At 38.5% G+C, this 12,985-nt stretch overlaps 1 pseudogene; it reads left to right on the forward strand.

Moving 5' to 3' along the window:
• Positions 1 to 10,335: 10,335 nt before the first annotated feature.
• On the forward strand, positions 10,336 to 12,983 carry LOC135361452 (uncharacterized; annotated as a pseudogene).
• Positions 12,984 to 12,985: the final 2 nt, after the last annotated feature.

Below are 12,985 nucleotides of genomic sequence, written 5' to 3' on the forward strand. Positions count from 1 at the left end.
GAGAGAGGAGAAATAACAACCAACACCACAGAAATGCAGACAATTATAAAAGAATATTATGAAAACTACATGCCAACAAATTGGACAACTTAGAAAGAAATGGATAAATTCCTAAAAACATATAATCAACCAAAACTGAAACAGGAAGAAACAGAAAATTTGAACAGACTGATAACCACAAAGAAAGTGAATCAGTAATCAAAAAACTCTTAACAGGGGCACCTGGGTTGCTCAGTTGGTTAAGCATTTGCCTTCGGCTCAGTTCATGATCTCTGGGTTCTGGGATCAAGCCCGAGTTGGGCTTTCTGCTCAGCAGGGAGTCTGCTTCTCTCTCTCTCTCTCTCCCCGCCCCCCACCTCTCCCCACTGCTCTTTCTCTCTCTTTCTCAAATAAATAAAATCTTAAAACACACACACACAAAACAACTTTCAACAAACAAAAGCCCAAGACCAGATGGCTTCACAGGTTAATTCTACCAAACATTTAAAGAAAAGTTAATACCTATTCTTCTCAAATTATTCCAAAAAATAGAAAAGAAATCTTCCAAATTCATTCTATGAGGCCAGCATTATCCTAATACCAAAACATGATAAAGACACCACAAAAAAAGAGAACTACAGGCCAATATCCCTGATGAACACAGATGCAAAAATCTTCAAGACAGTAGTAGCAAACAGAATTCAACAATGCAATAAAATAATCATTCACCACAATCATGTGAGATTTACTCCTGGGTTGTAAGGGTAGTTCAATATTCACAAATCAATCAATGTGATACATCACATCAATAAGAGAAAGGATAAGAACATATGGTTCATTTCATAAGGATCATTTCAACAGATGCAGAAAAAGCATTTGACAAAGTACAACATCAATTCCTGATAAAAACCCTCAACAAAGTAGGTTTAGAAGGAACATACTTCAACATAATAAAGGCCATGTACGAAAAACGCACGGGGAACATCATACTCAATGGGGAAAAACTGAGAGCTTTCCCCTAAGGTCATGAACAGAACAAGGATGTCCAATCTCATGATTTCCATTAAACATAATGCTGGAGATCCTGGCTGCACCAATTAGGCAACAAAAAGAAATAAACAGCATCCAAATTGGCAAGGAGGAAGTCAAACTTTCACTGTTTGCAGATGACATGATACTATATACAGAAAACCTGAAAGACTCCACCAAAAAACTGCTAGAACTCATAAATGAATTCAGTAAAGTTGTAGGATACAAAAACCAATGTACAGAAATCTGTTGCATTTCTATACACCAATAATGAAGCAGCAGTTAAAGAAATTAAGAAAACAATACCATTTAAAATTGCACCAAAATAATAATAAGATACTTAGGAATAAACCTAACTAAAGAGGTGAAAGACCTGTACTCTGAAAACTATAAAACGCTGATGAAAGAAATTGAGGATGACACAAAGAAATGTAAAAACATTCCAGGCTCATGGGTTGGAAGAACAAATATTATTAAAATGTCCATACTACCCAAAGCAATTCCTATAAAAATACCACCAGCATTTTTCACAGAACTAGAACAAATAATTCTATAATATGTGTGGAACCACAAAAGACCCAGAGTAGACAAAGCAATCTTGAAAAAGAAAAGAAAAGCTGGAGGCATCACAATTCCAGACTTCAAGTTATATTACAAAGCTGTAGTGATCTAAAGAATATAGTACTGGCACAAAAACAGATACATAGATCAATGGAACAGAATAGAAAACTCAGAAAATAAACCCACAACTAGATGATCAATTAACTTTAACAAAACAGGAAGGAATATCCAAAGGGAAAAGGACAGTCTCTTCAACAAATAGTGTAGGGAAAAGGGGACAGCAATGTCCAAAAGAAAGAAACTGAACCACTTTCTTATGCCATACACAAAAAGAAGTCCAAAATGGATTAAAGACCTAAATGTGAGACCCAAAACCACAAAAATCCTAGAACATAGGCAGTAACTTCTTTGATATCAGTCCTCACAACTTTTTTCTAGATATATCTCCTGAGACAAGGGAAACAAAAGCAAAAATAAACTATTGGGACTACATCAGAATAAAAAGGTTCTGGACAGCAAAAGATACAATCAACAAAACTAAAGGCAACCTTTGGAATGGGAGAAGATATTTGCAAATGACATATCAATAAAGGGTTAGTATCCAAAATATATAAAGACCTTATAAAAGTCAATACCCAAAAAACAATCTAATTAAAAAGTGGGCAGAAGACATGAACAGATAGTTCTCAAAGAAGACATTCAGTTGGCCAACAGACACATGAAAAAATGTTCATCATCACTTACTATCAAGGAAATGCAAATCAAAACTACAATAAGTTATCACCTCACACCTGTTAGAATGGCTAAAATCAACAACATAAGGAACAATAAGTGTTGGTGAGAATGTGGAGAAAAAGGGACCCTTGTTCATTGTTGGTGGGAATGTAAACTGGTGAAGCCACTGTGGAAAAGAGTGTGGAGTTTCCTCAAAAATTTAAAAATAGAACTACCCTACTATCAGCAATTGCACTACTGGGTATTTATCCAAAGAATACAAGAACACTAAATCGAAGGGATACATGCATTCCTATGTTTATAGCAGTGTTATTTACAATAGCCAAGATATGGAAGTAGCCCAAGGGTCCATCGATTGATGAACAGATAAAAATGATGTGACATATATATACATATATATATCCACACACATATATGTGTATATATATATATAAATGGAATATTTATATATATATTCCATATATATATAAATGGAATATTTATATATATATTTCATATATATATATAAAATGGAATATTATTCAGCCATAAAAAGAATGAAATCTTGCCATTTGCAAGGACATATAGAGCTAGAAAGTATAATGCTTAGTGAAATAAGTCAGTCCAAGAAAGACAAATACCATATGATTTCACTCATGTGTGGAATTCAAGCAACAAAACAAATGAGCAAAGGGAAGAAAACAGAAGAGACAAACCAAGAAACAGACTGTTAATTATAGAGAACAAACTGATGGTTAAAGGAGGGGATGGGTTAAATAGGTGATGGGGATTAAGGATGCACTTGTGGTGAGTACCAGGTGACGTATGGAATTATTGAATCACTGTATGGTACACCTGAAACTAACATAACACTGGAATTAAAATAAAACATGGCAGTTTTGTATTCTTTTGTTGGAATGTACAGTTATAAAGAGATGTCATCTAAAAGAAATGTTTGTGTTAACCAAAAAAAGGCCATGAATTAAATATCGCTTATCCATATCCTTCACAAACACAAGCATGAAGAAAATAATCAATGAAGATGTAAGATTTGGTGGTCTCTGAAAACCTTTCCCTTTAGAAATTCCACTGGTGGCTTTATCTTTGAATATGACCCTTTTGTATTTAGAATCTACCAAGGATTTCCCATCCTCCTTCAAAAAAAATCCCCAAATTCTATGCCATGGCTTAGAAGACACTGCTGATTTGTTCATCCTATTTTCTTAACCTTATCTTCCATCACCCTCCCTTTGATAACTATAATTTAGCCATAATGACCTTTCTAATCCTCAGAATCTGTCAACTTGGAACCTTTGTAGATCATTCTACCTGGAAAGCTCTCTCTTCTTCTTAAGATTGGTTCTTCCTCATCTTCAGGTCTGTTGAAAATTTAGACTTTCAGGTTTCCCTCAGAAATTCTGATTCATTAGTCTGAAGTGAGACACAGAAATTTGCATTTTAATAAGAATCTGGAGCAGTACTTATGGAGACAGTTCATGTACACACTTTGAGGAGCCCTAATTTCAAATTCTTTTTTTTTAAAGATTTTATTTATTTTAGAGAGAGAGAGAGAGATAGATAGCACATGCGGGAGGGTCAGAGGGAGAAAAAGAGAGAGAATCTCAAGCAGACTCCACACTGAGCGCAGAGCCCAATGCAGGGCTCAATCCCAGGACCCTGAGATCATGACCTGAACCGAAACTGAGAGTTGGACACTCAACCAACTGTGCCACCCAGGCACCCCCCAACTTTAAAATTCTTAAATGGTGCAACTGCAGTTCTTACAAGTACAGAGGAGACTTCCTCCACGTCCACGGGAGGAAGTCCTGGGAAAGACACTGTCACTGAGGACTCAGCTTTAGCTTGAAAGAAGTAACAAACCCACTAGAAAATACTACCTAATCAGCATTTCATACTGCACCTTGGTGACATCTACTTCTTCAATAAAAGATGCCTAACTTTTTGTGTTGACCAATCTCTCATCTCTTCCTACCAATGCTAAGCTGTCATAATTGGAAGTTTTCTCAAACTGTATTTGATGCACCTTTGGATTTAAGGAAAGTAGTTCTTTTTACCATATTAAGTGTTGGCCTACTCATTCTCTGTTGGTTCAATTTCCCTTCTTCACTTGTTACTGTTATTATCTGTCCCTTCTTCAACAAAGCCTCTTGTATTTCTCCCAGGCCAATATAGAAACGTCCTTATTTGTTTGCTCATAGTACTTCATTCAGACCTCCATTACAATTTAATATCTCTATTAAAACTTAATGCAAAATTGATTTTAAAAGATTTTATTTATTTATTTGAGAGAGAGCGAGTATGTGCCCATGGGTGGGGGAAGGGGCAGAAGGAGAGGGAGAAGCAGACTCCTCACTGAGCAGGGAGCCTGAGGAAGGGTTTGATCCCAGACCCCAAGATCATGACCTGAGACAAAGGCAGATGCTTAACCAACTGAACCACCCAGGTGCCTTCAAAATTGGTTTTTAATTGAAATCAAAATTATAGTAAAGACTTCCATGTAAGCTCTAACAGAGATCTTCCTATCCATTTTTATTCATTTGCCCTCATTTATAGATATTTCATCATGACTTGGAACTCTATCTAATACTATAGTGTGCTTTATCCTTTTGTTTACAGTCTTTCTCTTCTCTTATAGTGTAAACTCCATGTGGAGAGGGACTTTATCCATTGTTTTCTGCTATCTCCCAGAATAGTGCCTAAGATATATAGTACAGGCTCAGTAAATACTAAGTTAACAAATATTTTTAGCTCCTTGTTTTGTAATATTTCCCTTTATATGTATTTTCTCTTTAGAAGCATTTTAGATTCTATTAGCATAACATAGTTCCTGGTGTGTGAGAAGTATGGAATAAATGCTTATTGGCTAATTAAATGTTTTCTCTTTTTTATTTATTTATTTTTTTAATAATGTTTTCTTTTTTACATATTTTATATATTTCATACAACAGTTAAAATAATGTAATCATTTTGTGTATGTTTCTTTGATAAAAGTTGAATTTTCAACAGTGCTGATTTGGTTGAGATGAGGCATGAGGCAGATGTGTCAGAGGACATTTTGATAACTGTCTGTCTCTAAAGATGTGACCAATGGGATGGCCTGGGTGAAGCTAGGAGATCCATTTTTCTTTTCCAAGTAATTAGGCACAAAACAAACACCTGCTTAATGGCAACTCAGTGGTCAAAAAGAGATTTTTTTTAAAGATTTTATTCTTTTATTATTCGAGAGAGAGAGTGTACAAGGGGGGAGAGAGAAGCAGACTCCCCACCGAGCAAGGAGCCTGATGCAGGACTTGATCCTGGGACTCCAGGATCATGACCTGAGCCGAAGGCAGTCACTCAACCAACTGAGCCACCCAGGTGCCCCAAAAAGAGACCTTAAGATATTCAACTCAACCACAGAAGGCTTTTGAGTTCAAGGGAAAATTCTAAATTCAAGATTATCTTCACACTAACAGATGGAACTAAATAAAATAAAATAAGGTTTCTAAAAAGAGCATCAAGTAGAAATATGTTAATATCTGGCTGATATGCCTTATAGTTATGCTTTTTTGGCTCTTACACTGTTTTCAAGCTGACTGTGTTAAGGCCCCCTGTACTAGAGATACCAGAGAGAGAGAGGGAAATGAGGTATGGACCCGCCCCCACTTTAGTCTAGCCTTTACTTCAAAACCAAGAGAAGTGCAAGTACAGAGAATCCTGGGAATCTGCCCTGGTTTTTCATCATGACTGATGTGGATGATAAAGAAGGATAATTTAAATTTGAGGAGAAATTGGAAATTAGTAAACACATGAAACTGGGCAGTATTATTAAGGATTGCCTTAACCGCTTCCCCACCTGTGGTCTTTCTGTGCTGACAGAGATATAGAGATCATCAAACCCCTTCTCACGCCGCAATCCCTCAGGTTGAAATCCTAGCCTCGCTCTCCTCATGCCAGGACAAAGCCAGCCGAGTTCTCTCTAGGTAAGCAGTAACCACCGTGAGTGTACCTCTCTGTGAGGATGTAGTTAACCTGCTACCGGGCCAACATAGCCACCTTACCAGCGTGTACACCTCTTCTCTTCTTTTCCCAGCTCAGACTCTGCGACCAGAGTTTACAAATGTATGTATTTCAAACTTGTGCTTTCACTTTCTCACTGCGAGACTGTGAGTCTTAATTACTGAGCTGATGACAGCGCTGGTTTCCTGGTTTTTAAACTCAGTTTATTCTAAGAATTACATAAAAGAAATGTAAATGAATGAGTCTAGCACCTAACTGACTTCTTTATTTTTAAATCTATATTATTATTTCCCTTATTGTGAAAATGTTTATCAGTTGCTTGTTTCATCTTTTTTTTTCTTTTTAGACAATTATCATATATGCAAGTGAGGGTGAAAAAGTGTGTAACTCCAAATCTACTTCATTTCTTATAAGCTTACATCTCTCTCTCTCTCTCTCTCACACACACACACACACACACACAATTTTTTCCTTTTTTTCTTTTTTTACAAATTCAAGAGAGTCCATTACCAATACTCTTTTTTTCACCTACTATCCCACATAATGCAGTGGCCCTTCTAGAAATGAATTTAGTCTGAGAGAATGAAAGCACATCCAAGTGTACTTTCTTAGTTCCCAAATACTCCCACTAAGTAAATTTCTCAATTGGTAAATTAAGATTTTTCAAAGCTGTGAAAAGAAACTTGAGACTTATGGTTGCACATTTTGGTACATGTGAAATAATTTTTTACTGCTACTGTCGTCAGAATCATGAAAGGTTTTGGAGTGTGTCTGGGATGGAAACTATTCTTACCCTAGGGAGGAAGTACAGAGTGTACTTTATGTAAAGTCTATTGCTTCAATTCTTATGCTTTGCTTTCTGCCAGAAAATGAGGTAGTTTGCCATTGAGAAGGGACTGTCTAAATGTGGCAAATGCACTAGGTTCAGTAAACAAGAACATGACTATCTAGTCTGAGCTTCAAAGAGTTGAGAACCCATCTACTGGAAGAAATAATTAACAGTGTTAAAATTCAAGAGCATTTGCACTCAGTTCTAAGATTTTTCTCATTCTTGTCCTAATTTCTATCACATGTGCACCAACAACTGTATGAATCTCTGCAGTGCCCTCTGGCCAGCATTCAATGCTAAATAATGATGTAATATATATATCATGATTTCAATTTTATGATCTCACAGAATGAACACCTGTTTAGTGAGAGAACTGAAAAACTAGCCTATTAAATATTTTGTTTGCTTGTTTTTCTGAAACAGCTTGGTGGCTTAATGGAGTATGAAAATGAAAAAAAATTGCAGAATTTCTTAAGTGCTCATCCATCTAATTTATACATGAAAAGACTAATTCTTGAATAATCTTTAAATAATAACAAAGTACACAGAAGAACTTCCGGCTGGGTATAGTACCCCCGTAATGTCAACACATCAGCAAATTATCCTTTGCATGTACTTCATAAGTCACATGATCCTTGTTTAATAACTCTTGTCTATTGGATTCTTAACTCCAGAGATTTCAAAAGGGAACATTTCTAGTTAAAAATAGCTCAGTAACTTATAGATTTTTCTGTTTAGCCTGGAAGAAGTTCTGATTTACTTAAATCAATGAGAGAATTAGCATTGAGTGTTTTGTACACTTAACAAACGAAGCAGAAAAGTTGGTATTCTTTCTGGCAATTTTTTTAGTGATGGTCTTGTTTGTGAGCTTTACTCTTTCAGTAAATTAAGACTCTCTGGCTATGTGGGTGACCCCAACTCACTCAAGATTTTACTTGGCCATCAGTCCTCTAGCACTTTGGTTGTGGGAAGATTCTTCCCTGTGATGGACACAGAGTGCTCCAGATCAATGAAAGCACCCTTTCTAGTATACTGTGGCCACCACTCCTCTGTTATGTTAAGGATCAATGGAATCTGACACACTGTTTCTCAATCTCAGGAGAGTCGTATTGCCAAACGGTTGAAATGTGTAAGGAACAGCTGTGGAGAAGAAAAGAATGGAGTGGCTGTTTAGTCCAACAGCGAGTCTTAGGTGACAATTCCTGTTGGGCTCCTAAAAGCTGTTGCTCTCTGGTCTTGTTATTCACTGTGAATGTGGGTCACAGAAGCAATGGCATCTTCTATTCACACAGCTTGAAGTCGAAGTCCAGCTCCTTGTTTGTCTTGCATATAAACAGGACACATTGCTTTCTCTGCATGGTGTAACTTCATTGAAACATTATATTCTGTCAGGTAAAGGTCTCTTATTTTTCCTTCCTATTCATTCAGCAAGCACTTCACCTCAGGCACCATCTGGTGGGTAATGGGTACTATAAGGGGAAATGAAATAAGCAATAAAAATGGCTTATATTTATTGAGAGTTTATTATGGGCCAGGCACTTTCTAAGCTCTTTACATGTATTAACTCATTTAATATATCTATGAGGAAGGCATATTATTGTGCCAGTTTTATAGATGAGAAAAGTCATTCACAGAGGGGGTTAGCCAATGGTAGAGCTGACAGGTGAACCCTGATAATCTAACCTAGATCCTGTGCTCTTTACTACAGAGTGGCTGTTTGCTTTGATTCTAGGGGTTAAGAATCTATATTCTTGAGGCAGTAGGAAAGTAATTATTAGAATCACATGAGCATTTTTTGATCTGTCTGTAAGATTCAGTGAGCTGTACATTCATGATATGTGCATTATGGCTTCAGTGCATGTGATGGACTGGAAGTTTGTGTCTCCCCAAAATTGATACTTTGGCATCCTAACTTCCGGTGTGATAGTATTAAGAGGTGGTAATTTGCAGAAGTAGTTAGGTCAAAAGGGTGAAGCCCTCATGAATGGGATTAGTGCCCTTTTAAAAGGGACCCCAAATAGCTCTCTCTTCCTCCTTCACGATGTGAGGGTACAAGGAGAGCTTAGCAGTCTGCAACCTACAAACAAGTCCTCACCAGAACCTAAACATGCAGACACCTTGATCTTGGATTTCCAGTCTCCAAAAATGTGAGAAATAAATGTCTGTCATTAATAAGTCACCCAGTCTATAGTACTATTACTGTGGCCTGAAATGACTAGAACTGTGCACAATTTAAAGCTGAAAAAGAATCATGTGAGTAAGGCTATGACAACACAGAACAACCTATGTGCCTAAATGCTGGGGCAAAGCTTTAAAATGAAGGCTCTAAAAGCTATAATAAGGATGTCTGTGTGCATGTTCCTAATCAATGCTCTCACTGTTAAAACCAGACATGCTTAGAAATCTACCCATTAGCACATATGTTTCATTATCAAATCTATGATGTCATTCTTGTTAGGAGGAGGCACAAGTAAGTTTACCTTAACCACTTTGAGAAACTAAATCAATTTATGTGATTCAGGTTTTAAAATTTGTATGAATCCTCACTTTAATCTAGACCAGGGCATCCTTAAAGAGCTCTGTGCTCACTCTTATCTGTAGGTCAGATCTTACAGTGGGAATTGCAGTCACTGAATTGGGGAATGTAAATGCAACAGGAGTAATTGAATCCCACAGTAGTGGGGGGTCAAGTGGCAGTACTCACCCATCAAAGGCAAGATGGACGTGGTTACCATAATGAACAACAGAAGCAAAGCAGCAATCAGAACACTCTGACTCGGGGCGCCTGGGTGGCTCAGTTGTTAAGTGTCTGCCTTCGGCTCAGGTCATGATCCCAGGGTGCTGGGATCGAGCCCTGCATCGGGCTCCCTGCTCAGCGGGAAGCCTGCTTCTCCCTCTCCCACTCCCCCTGGTTGTGTTCCCTCTCTAGCTGTCTCTCGCTCTGTCAAATAAATAAATAAAATCTTTAAAAAAAAAAAAAAAGAATACTCTGACTCGTGCAGACCTATGGTTCTGGCTAGTTAATCATGGCGTTCCTAAAAGTGAAATAGTTAGGAAGACTACTAAATTCTTACTCGATCTTTATAAGCAAAAATATTTTAGCTCAATGAACGAAAGTCTAACTTGAGTCATAAAAACAGAAAGTCACAGCCCCTCAATCAGTTCCCAGACTTGAGTCAGTTTATAAAACCAGAACCTCTTGAATGAAGGGGAAGCTGGGTCCCCTTGAGGAAGGATCCCAGTATACTGCCAAAATTTATCCTGTTAATCTTTCTCCCAGACTTCTCCAAAGGGACCTATGGCCTTTTACCAGGGCAACTGTCCATTGGCTAAAGACAATCAGAATTTTCAGGGATTGCTGGATACTGGCTCTGAACTGATACTAATTCCAGGACGCCCAAAATATCACTGTGACCCACCAGTCAGAGTAAGGGTTTCTGGAGATCAGATGATCAATGGAGTTTTAGCTGAAGTTTGTTTCACAATGGGCCCAGTGGGAACATGTCCTGTGGTAATTTCCCCAATTCTGGAATGCACAATTGGAAGAGCCATACTTAGCAGCTGCCAGGGTCAACACATGGTTCCCCGACCTGTGGAGTGAAGACTATTATGGGAAAGGCCAAGTGAAAACTACTAGAACTATCTCTACCTAGGAAAAGAGCAAAACAAAAACAATACTGCATTCTTGGAGGGACTGCAGAGATTATTGCCACCACCAGGGACTAGAAAGATGCAGAGGTAGTGATTCTCACTATGTCCCTTTTCAACTTGCCCCTTTGGTCTATGCAGAAGACATCTGGATCTTGGGGAATGACAATGAGTTGTCATAAGCTTAACCAGGTGGTGATTACAATTTCAGCTGTTCCAGATGTGGTTACATTGTTTGAGCAAATTAACACATCCTCTGGTATGTAGTATGCAACTATTGATCTGAAAAATGCCTTTTTTTGTTCATCCTTGTCTATAAGGGCCACCAGAAGCAGTTTGCTTTCAACTGCTGTGGCCAACAATACTCCCATCGTTTTCCTATTTCAGAAGTATATTAATTCTCAAGATCTAAGTCATAAATTAGCTCAAAGGAATACTGATTGTCTTTTCCTTCCACAAGAAATCACACTGACCCATTATATTGATGATATTATAAGACCTAATAAGCAGGAAGTAGCAATTACTCTTGAATTATTGGTAATACATCTGCATATCAAAGGGTGGGAAATAAATATGACAAAAATTTGGAAGCTTTCATCAGTGAAATTGCTAGGGGTCCAGTGCTGTGGGGCATGTCAAGATATGCCTTCTAAGGGAAAGAATAGTTGTAGCATCTGGCTCCTCCTATATCCAAGAAAGAGGCACAATGTTTAGTGGGCTCCTTTGGTTTTTGGAGGACACTTAATTCCTCACTTGGGCGTTTTATTCAAACCCCATTTACTGAGTAACCCAAAAAGCTGCTAGTTTTAAGTGGGGCCCAGAACAAGAGAATGCTTATAATAGGTCCAGGCTGCCAGGCAAACCATTCTGACACTTGGGACATATCATCTAGCAGTTCCAATGGCATTTGATGTGTCAGTGGAATAGGGGTGCTATTGGAGCCTTTGGCAGGCCCCTAAGGTGAGTCACAGCAAAGGCCTTTAGGTTCTTGGAGCAAAGCACTACCATCTTCTGCAGATAACTACTGTCCTTTTGAGAACAGCTCTTGGCCTGCTACAGGCCTTAATGGAGACTCAGTGCTTGACCGTGGGTCACCAAGTTTCCATGTAACCTGGGCTGTCTATAATGAACTGGGTGTTATCTGACCTAGCAGCACAACAGCACCACATCATCAAATGGAGGTGGTATATAGGAAATGGTGCCAGGGGGTGCATTTAAGGTACACGTATGGTACATGAAGAAGTGGCCCAAATGCCCTAGTCCCCACTATTATTGCACTAATTTCTCTCTCCCACACTTAGGGCTTCATGGGACATTCCCTAAGATCATTTGACAGAGGAAGAAAAGACGTGAGCCTGGTTTACAGATAGTTATGCTTGATATGCAGGCAACACCAAAAAGTGGACATCTGCAGCACTACAATCCCCTCCTCGGACATCCCTGATGGACAGATGTGAAGGGAGAGTCTCCCCGTGGGCGGAACTATAGCAGTGAACCTTATTGGTCACTTTTCTTGGACGGAGAAATAGTCAGATGTGTGATTATATACAACTTCATGGGCTGTGGCCAATGGTTTGGCATGGTCAAGGATCTGGGAGGAGCATGATTGGAAAATTGGTGATAAGGATAACATGATAAGGAAATTTGGGGAAGAAGTATGTAGATAGTTCTCTCAGAATGGGAAAAAAATGAAGATATTTTTGCATGTGAATGCTCATCAAGAGGTGACCTCAACAGAGAAGTATTTTATTTATTTTATTTTATTTTTTTAAAGATTTTATTTATTTATTTGACAGAGAGAGACACAACAAGAGAGGGAACACAAGCAGGGGGAGTGGGAGAGGGAGAAGCAGGCTTCCCATGGAGCAAGGAGCCTGATATGGGGCTCCATCCCAGGACCCTGGGATCATGACCTGAGCCGAAGGCAGACGCTTAATGACTGAGCCACCCAGGTGTCCCAACAGAGAAGTATTTTAATAATCAAGTGAATAAAATTACTTGTGTAGATACCAGTCAGCTTCTTTCCCAAGATACTCCTGTTACAGCCCAAAAAGTTCATGAACATAAAGGTGATGGTGGCAGAGATGGAGATGATGCATGGAATCAGCAGCATGAACTTCCACTCACCAAAACCAACCTAGCTAGAGCTGTTGCTGAGTGCTCAACCTGCCAGCAGCGAAGACCAATACCAAATCCTGGATAGGA

Source organism: Mirounga angustirostris, unplaced genomic scaffold (assembly GCF_029215605.1).
Source record: "Mirounga angustirostris isolate CCGP_5_RB_7025 unplaced genomic scaffold, mMirAng1.0.hap1 SCAF_10, whole genome shotgun sequence".
NCBI lineage: Eukaryota > Metazoa > Chordata > Mammalia > Carnivora > Phocidae > Mirounga > Mirounga angustirostris.